Genomic DNA, 9,244 nt, shown 5'->3' with positions numbered 1-9,244 from the left:
ACTTATATGGTAATGGTACCTTATATTCTTAAAACAACTAACATACTTTCATTTTCCCTTATATAATATGACTTATGTTTTTACTTCACGTGCTTACGCAGCTATTAACTGAGTTAAAAATTAAATTGTAACCTGCGCGTGACATGGACTTGTATTTGATTTTATATAATATATTGAATTTAAAATTTATTAATTAAAAAGAAGACACTACAAATGTATTTGATGAAGTAGTTAAATTAAAATATAAATGTTGACAAAAATTATTTATGAAATATGCTTAAGTTAAAGTTACTTTAGCATCTCTCTTATCTATTACTTTTTTTTTCTTGTTTTGGTTTCTCACTTAACGTTGAATAAAAATATCATCATTGTCAGATGATGTAATGTCATGTATAATATTGAATTATTTCTTTCCTTTGACGAGTTCATTGTGTTGAGAAACAAGTGTAAATTCTAAGTCCTATATTTTTTAGAAAAATGTAGGTTGAGCACTTTATAAGTGAGATGACTCATACACCTATCACCTTAAGGTTTTTGGTGAATATGTGATATCTCTCTCACTTGTGTGTTGCTCTTGACCCAATGTGAATACTCCTCATGATGATCCAATAGTGGAAAAGAGATAACAAAGGCAACAATGGTAAGCCTAAACAAAGAGACCATGAAGATCATGATGAAGATCGTGTTACTACTACTACTACTAGTGATGATCTTGTTATTCTTCGTGATCACAAATCTGTTAATCTTGTATCCGATGAGAGCATGTGGATAGTTGACAGGAATGCTAAATTGCATGTTACACAAATGAAGGATTTCTTCACATCTTACACTTCTAGTGATTTTGGAGTGTTGAAGATAGGTAATGATGGTATATCTAAGGTGATTGGTGTTGGTGATGTTTGCTTGCAAACCAATATAGGAATGCAGTTGTTTCTTAGAGATGTCAAACATGCTCCAGATGTCCGCTTTAATTTGATCTATGTGCATATGCTTTATGATTGTGGTTATTGTAACACCTTAAACCCCAAAACTTATTTAAAAAGATTTACACGACAACTTAAGAAGTCACCACGACAATCCTTCGAAAATATATCAAATCAATTGAAACTACGTAGCGGAAAAACATTTCATAGCAACTTCATAAACAAACTAGTAAACTCCAAAGCAACAAAATCAACATCAACATGAAACATAACAAACTCCTGTCTCCGATGTTACATGATCAGAGCACTAAAAACCACTAATGTACGTATTATAAAGCGGTAAATAAAAGAGAAAAGTAGCTCCAACAAGTCACATTCCACACACAACAACAATGACCACTCTTGAGTATCTGCAAGATGTCCATGGTGGAAAACATGAAGCAAAGAGGGTGAGAAACAACATTTATTATAAACAATATAAAGAATGCTAAGGTAGGGAGGATACAACATAACACACATTCGATACACAATCAACAACAGAATAGTCTCACACCCATTTATAACAACATGCACAAATATGTATATGAAATATGGCTCACGACACAACATGACACTTATGTACTTAGTGCCATTATGGACAACACAAGTCCTTCTCGCTCCTGAATCTCCCCCATAGGACCAGAGCACACAATCGGTACTACCACCATAAATAAAGCTTCATTGATTCCCATATGGAATCAGCTACTGGCTCTTGAATCCCCATTATAGGACCAGAGCACACAAAAACTGAACCGAAACATGTACACCATGATGCATACCTTTTAACAACATGCATTATCACCAAACTATCACAAAAATGATCATCATTCAATCACCACAAATATACATAACAATATCCTCAATACACAACAATTTATCAATGCTACAATAAATGATAAACCACACCAAAACAACAACACCTCATCAAATGCATATTCACACAACATTCAATCATGTTAAATCATTATAACATCAACTCGCCATTAGGTAAACATAATGATTCACTCACTAATCATACATGTCATCACATACATTCCTACAATGAACACACGACTACAGATTAATTATTTCACCAAGTACTATCATGAGATAGCCATGCACGTTAGCTCTCCAACACTTCAAATGACACCTCATTTGGACCTACAAAATTAAAGTTACGGCCAAAACCGTCGGACAATGGTTCAAAACAGAATTTTTCAAAAATTGGCCTACAACAATCGATTTTCATGGGATGATAATCTATTATCACCAAATTCAATCACATTCAGACTTTCTCAAAATCGCTTTAAAAGGCCATGCAATCGATTGACATGTTTTTTTTCCTAAAAAATTTAACACGTGCAATCAATTGTCATGGGGTGACAATCGATTGTCACTGCTAATTTTCCCCAAAAAAACTCAGTTTCACACATACTATTCACCCTCTTCATCCCTTATCATTCATACATTAGCCCAACCGATTTTCCATATTCACTTATCCCCTTACATGAATTTAATAGTACACTATGTTATCACAACAATCAAACACATTACAAAACTTATATCAATCATGGTTCATGGGAATTTATCATATATTTAAATCATCAATCTCACAAAATCTCATACTCATGATCAAATCTTCATACATTAATCAATGGTATAATTTCATGTATTTACTAATAGAATGATTCATACCTATTTTCAGTGACACAATCACATAATCAAGCATATCCAATCATCAATTTAGGAATTGGATTCTCTCCAATTTTTTCTGTCATGCTCTCTCTCATGTGCAATTATCTACTGTTGGATTAATCTAATAGTAAAAAAATAACAAAGAAAAAAATATAATTTAAAGAAGAGAGAGAAATATATCAGTTTTAATTTTCTTTAATTTTCTTTATATATAACTAGAGAATACAAAATACTATAAAAAAACCACAACACTCATATAATTTGTTGCTACATACATTACTTTTTTCTTCATTTTAATATTTTTTATTAAATAAATTTTATTATTTGGTAATAATTAAAATATTTGTATATATATTTAATCAATTAATTAAATTAATTAAACTAATTTTTATATTTAATAAAAATGAGAATAATCAAAATAATAATTATTCATTTTAAAAATCATAGGATAAATGTGTGTAAGTAAAAAATAATTAAATTTAATATTTTATAATATTGCCAAATTAAAAAATAATAATAATTATAAACCAATTACAATTTATCATACTTTCTTGTTTAAATATTATTTTTTTGAAAATATGTACTAAGATAGATGTTAAAGAGTATAATTTATATATTGAAAAAACTATTTTTCATTAATTTAATTAGTTAATTTACCTATTTTTCTATTTTCTAAATACAAATAAAAATAATGATAATATTATAAAAATTATATTTAAAATATATATTTATGGTTAAAGAATAAAATTAATGTCTTTATTTCATATTGTCAGCATAAAAATAAAACAAAAATTTACAATATATCAACTACTACAGTGGAAAAAATGAGTTATTTTTCACACTTCAAATTTTTAACATTTTTTTTTAGTTATTAAAGAAATCATTTAATCATACAACTCATACGGTGAAATAAAATGAAACCCATAATAATAAAGATAGATTTCTTTAATAACTAACAAAAAAAATAGTTCCTTACACACATTTATCCTATGATTTTTAAAATAAATAATTATTATTTTGATTATTCTCATTTTTATTAAATATAAAAATTAGTTTAATTAATTTAATTATTGATTAAATATATATACAAATATTTTAATTATTACCAAATAATAAAATTTATTTAATAAAAGATATTAAAATGAAGAAAAAAATAATATATGTAGCAACAAATTACATGAGTGTTGTAGTCTTTTTGATAGTGTTTTATATTCTCTAGTTATATATAAAAAAAATTAAAACATATATATTTCTCTCTTCTTTAAATGATATTTTTCTCTTTGTTATTTTTGTACTATTAGATTAATCCAACAGTAGATAATTGCACATGAGAGAGAGCATGAGAGAAAAAATTGAAGAGGATCCAATTCCTTCACTAATGATATCATTTTGTCAATAAACATTGAAAAAAATTCATCTCAGCACATACATTTTCGTCAGTAATTAGTGAGCTAATAATAAATACCTCACTAGAGCGATCTAGATCAATAAATCAATATGTTCTTTTCATTGCATTTTGAACACTGTCTGATATGCTTTATTGTGAGGCATAACTTTTGCATACAAAAGCCATCTGAGCAAGCTTTTCTAACACATGCATTGCAAATGTGTCCTTCCATAAGCAAATATTTTTCAGTAATCGAACACACATCAAATTGATATGTTGCAACATGTGCATCCCCGGTAAAAGTAGATAGAAGTAGTGGACTTCATGTAGGGATCTACAAACAAAAACACATGATGAAAATTTATCATCAAATGGCGCATAAAGCACTTCATTAACTCACTGGACAACAAAAACATACAGTAAAACAACATGTCAGAATCAAACACAAACACAAACACAATTGGAATTATTAGCTTTAACCAAAAATAACATCTAAAGCAAACCATACATCATACAATCATTGCCGTCAAGTATATAAAAGAAAGGGTTAATAAAGTAGCTTCTGCAAGCTCCATTAAAAAAAGATGGAAGCTAGAAGGGAATGGAGAAAAATTGACACTATATCAATATGCCGAGGAGGTAGTACGTTTTGTGATAAAAACTAGCTTGTGATTCAAGCTATTTAACTCACTTAAATACACCTGGTATCAATCAATTTAACATCAAATGAGAACCATAATTGATCTAAATGTCAAGGGTGTGCTTAACAATAGTGTGTTTTTAATATATTTTCATTAAGCAAAGGAAATTATACTCAAGTTGATCCAAAACTTGTTTATGATTTTGTAAGCATACTAAAGCTATATTAATCAACGTTGTAAGTTTGCTAAGACTAAAAAAATAAATAGTTGAAAATGTGCACATAAGAAAAAAAAAACTTTTAAGTTTCAATAAAGAAATCTCACATTACTCTGATGGATGAAGTGACTGTTTTAGTGAACCAATATAAATTCATTGTGTAATTTCTCTTAAGAGTTACACTCTTTCTTTATTGTATTTTCAATAATTATGGCCAACACATATTTAAAGGGTTGAAAGATCAAGATGCTTCGCTGACCTTGGATAATATGGAATTAACGAGAGTCCATTGGGAGGCTTGTCTTCCGAATGAAAGGATAATTTCTGATCTGAGCTCTAAGCTAACTAGCTTTGTAGGTTGTGCTCTGAATTTGAGATGGCAGCTTCCACTGCGAGCATACTGGCCTTCAAGAACTCAGTGGCTCAATTTTGTCTTTTAAATCCTATTGTTGCCTTGACGGTCTTTAATAATGACATTCGATGTGAAGATGTTTAAGCCTCATTTCAAAAATATTCAAGCAAGTGTTTATATGAAGGGTTTATTTGTAAAATTTTGAAGTTTTAAATTATTAAAGAGAGGAAGTGTGAAAGTTCGTCCAATCACATTTGACTGATATGTGTTTTGTGAAAAAATAATGACTTTTCCGTAAAGTTGTATGGAAAAATCACACATACACACACTAAAACATGTTCCAAGCCTCTATTTCTTTTAAGAAAACAACATAAGATGTTTTAAAACCCTGCCAGATGAATCAGGAAGTTTAGGACAAGTTCTTAAACTTTTCAATTGATTGGCACATATACCCAATTGATTGGGTTAGTGCAAATGTTGTCCATAAACAGATGTGAGAGTGTCTTAATGACAGGAAACATGATCACTACTTCAAAAAAACACATTTAATCTCGACTGGGAAGTTGATTTAACCTCAGTTATAGAGTGTCATACCCCAAAATTTGCCCGTTAATCTTGCAAGACATTTTTCAAGGCACTCAAACTCATTTTTCAAGACATTGATCTTAAAGGAACAAAGACCCAGCACACAGGTGGCCAAATCCAGAAAATGACTGGCTTGCTCGCTAGGCGAGCAAAAGCCTTCGCCCAGCGAACTCTTCGCTGCACCACTCGCCTAGCGAAGCTTGCGAATACCAGAAATTTTGGGCTTCATTCTGAGCCCATTAGGTCACAAAAACTATTATAAATACCAAGACCTCATTCATAACAGAGACGAGGGAGAGAGAGGGAACAAGCAAACCCTAACAGAGGCAACCGGAAAAACCCTGGAGGCTAACCAAGAGAATTCAGAACAACCCTAAAGGAAACCCTGAAGGAAACTCATCTGCACAAAGGTCATCTCCGTCCAACTCAATCCGACACCAACCCTAAGAGTGATTTGCCAATTCAACATTGCAATTCAATTGCAAACAGGTTTGCACTACCACTACCGCTTTATGCTCCCAATTTACATGTGGCATTATGATTGAATTTATAAATGTATCTTAGGTTTTGCATGTGAATTTAAGTATGCATGGATGTCTTGAATGTTTAACCATGTAATTTCTGTAATGGATGCCATAGGGTTTGGAGCTTACTGAAATCGTACTGTTATTAAACTCAAAACCCGCAGCCGTTCGCTAGCACATCGCTAAGCGAACATGTAGCGAGTGTTCGCCAAGCCTCCGCTAGGCGAGGCAGTAGCGAACATGATAGTCGCTGATTTTTTTCCGTTCTGTTCTGTGCTTATCTGACATGTTCTATCATAGCTATGTATTATTTGCCTGACATTATTACTGCTGCGATTCCTTTGTTCGGTGCAACTATTGATCGCACCCTAGCTTAGTATTCTAACCCGTTTGTTGAATTTTTGTGAGGGTTCACATACTCCTGAAGAGACAGTTTGTTAGGTATTCCACTTTATTTGTGGGATACCCTTGTGAAGATTTATTTTAATTACTTGACTGATTACATTTCCTTCGAACATATGATCTGGGCCCTCTCTTTGTTGCCTTACGATATTACGGCCATGTCCCGCGAATGTAAGGATACCCTTAGCAAAGACCCTTCGGTTAAATCATCATAGTCCCTCGAATGTTGCCTTCGAATACATGACTTTGTCCCTCGATGACCCTGCGTGGTAGCCTGCGGTTAAATGATGATCGTCCCTTCGAATGCTAAGGTATCCTTACAAATGTTGCCTTCAATGACCGATCGACGACCCTATGATGTCCCTTTACATCCAAAGGATAAGACTACTTACTTCTCAATAGTAAGGACAATTTTACCCTCCTAAGGATAGGAAATACCTATAAAAACCTTTGTTAGGTATAACTCTTAAATGCTTGCTCATATCTTAAAATACTTTTCACATCTCATATATTTCAAAAACGTCTTTTGTAGAAAATCACCACTTGGTATACATTCATACCGGAATCATTGCAGAGTTATATTTTTCTAAACACCTTTCAAAATCAAACGAGATAAACACTTTGTATACATTCATATAAGAATCATTACAAAGTTAAATTCTCCTTTCAAAATAGTTTCCCAAACACTTTCTCAAACAAGGAAAACATAAGTGAGTTAAGCAATTAAGAGCCCATGGATAACCATGGATACAAAGGGTGCTAACACCTTCCCTTTGTATAATGTACCTCCCGAACCCAAAATCTAATCAAGGTTTTTCCTGTTCTTTTCCGCCTTTCCTTATTGGATAAAAGAAAAGTCGGTGGCGACTCTTGCTATCCGCGACATTTGCTTTCCGAAGCAAAAACACAAAAGTCAGTTCACCGTATAACACAAAGGTGTTGTAACGAAAGGCGTCATGAAAACTCTCCACTATACCCATCGATTTTAGAATAACCGAGGGAAAATTTGAAATGATCATTTGTTTGATCTCGACAATAGTTTTTTTTTATATTTTCAAAACTAGCGTCACATACCTCTCGGTTTATGGTAAAAAATGAGGAGAAAGATAATTTTTTTTTAAAATACTCATTACATTGTTTATACAAAATATTAATAAATTAATTTGTTTACAAACTACATTGTTAACACAAAATATTAGATTGTTTACATAGAATATTAAAGTAAAAATATATAACAAGTTTTAAATCCGATTCATCGTCATCACTGTCAGTGAAGAACATATGTTGAATATCTTAGAGAAGAACAAATGATGGATCCTCGTTTCATGGGAAGAACAAATGATGGACCATCGTTTCATTGAATCTTGGGGAAGATCAAATGTTGGATATATCATGCATTTGTTTTTTATATAAAACAAAAAAATGTTTAAAAAATAAAATAAATATTCATTTATATGATTATTTAAAAATAAAAACCTTGAACACAACTAATTTTCTACTCTTGCAATCCATCATAGAGAAATTTTTCAAGCTTCTTTAAGTTTCAAAGTTTTCATGTCTAATGTTTCATTGTGAATTTTTAATATTCAAAATACTTTTATAATTTCTTTTAGGTTTCACGCGGAACATTAATGATGGTGTCTTGGACGACAAAGATTTGTTTAAGGCGATGAAAAAGTTCATTAAACACACTTATATTTCTCATCGATTATTACTCAAAACCGATGTAAAATATGTTTCTTTTTAAATAAAAAATATAATAAAATATATTTCATTCTAAACGCCACATACCTTCCAGTTTCTGTAAAAAAAATTATATTGTTTACACAAAATACTCAAATATATTATTTAAACAAATCAAGATTTTGACAATTATTCTTGGAGAACAACATGTCTTTGATGTTATCCAGATTTTGTTGTATAAATTTTGTGTTCATCCTTTTCATGTTCAATGGATTGCATGCATCCAATTTCTGGTAAGTTATCTCTTCCAACCATGAGAGTTTTATTTTTCTGCAATTGCAATCCATCCCAAAGATTTGTTCAAAGATTTTATTATTTTGACCAAATATTTTTATGGAAAATGTTTAGGAATAAATTTCTCAATGTTGTTAACAGAGAAAAGTAATAAATTATGGAGTATTTTCTTTGATTGACAACATAGAAAAGTTATTTCAAAAATACAACAATAACATCAACACCATTATTTGAGGTAGATTGTAAGAGCAGAAAAAATGTTTTGTTCGAGATATAAGAACATTAAAGATTTTTTTTTATCTTGCAATACATCCCAAAGAATGATACATACAAGTTTGAAGTGGCTACATGTCATACCCTAAAATTCACCCTACCCTTTACAATATTCATATAGGTCATTACCCTAATCATTTGCGTATCATCATAAGCATTCATTTCATTTGCATAAGCATGGTTCAACACAAGAAGACATGTGACTTGAATTCATGGCTTTGGGCTTATACCTAGTGGATACTAGGGTTCA

Source organism: Lathyrus oleraceus, chromosome 6 (genome assembly GCF_024323335.1).
Source record: "Lathyrus oleraceus cultivar Zhongwan6 chromosome 6, CAAS_Psat_ZW6_1.0, whole genome shotgun sequence".
Taxonomy (NCBI): Eukaryota; Viridiplantae; Streptophyta; class Magnoliopsida; order Fabales; family Fabaceae; genus Lathyrus; species Lathyrus oleraceus.
The sequence above is the reverse complement of the archived record's forward strand: the minus strand, read 5'-3'. Positions refer to the sequence as shown.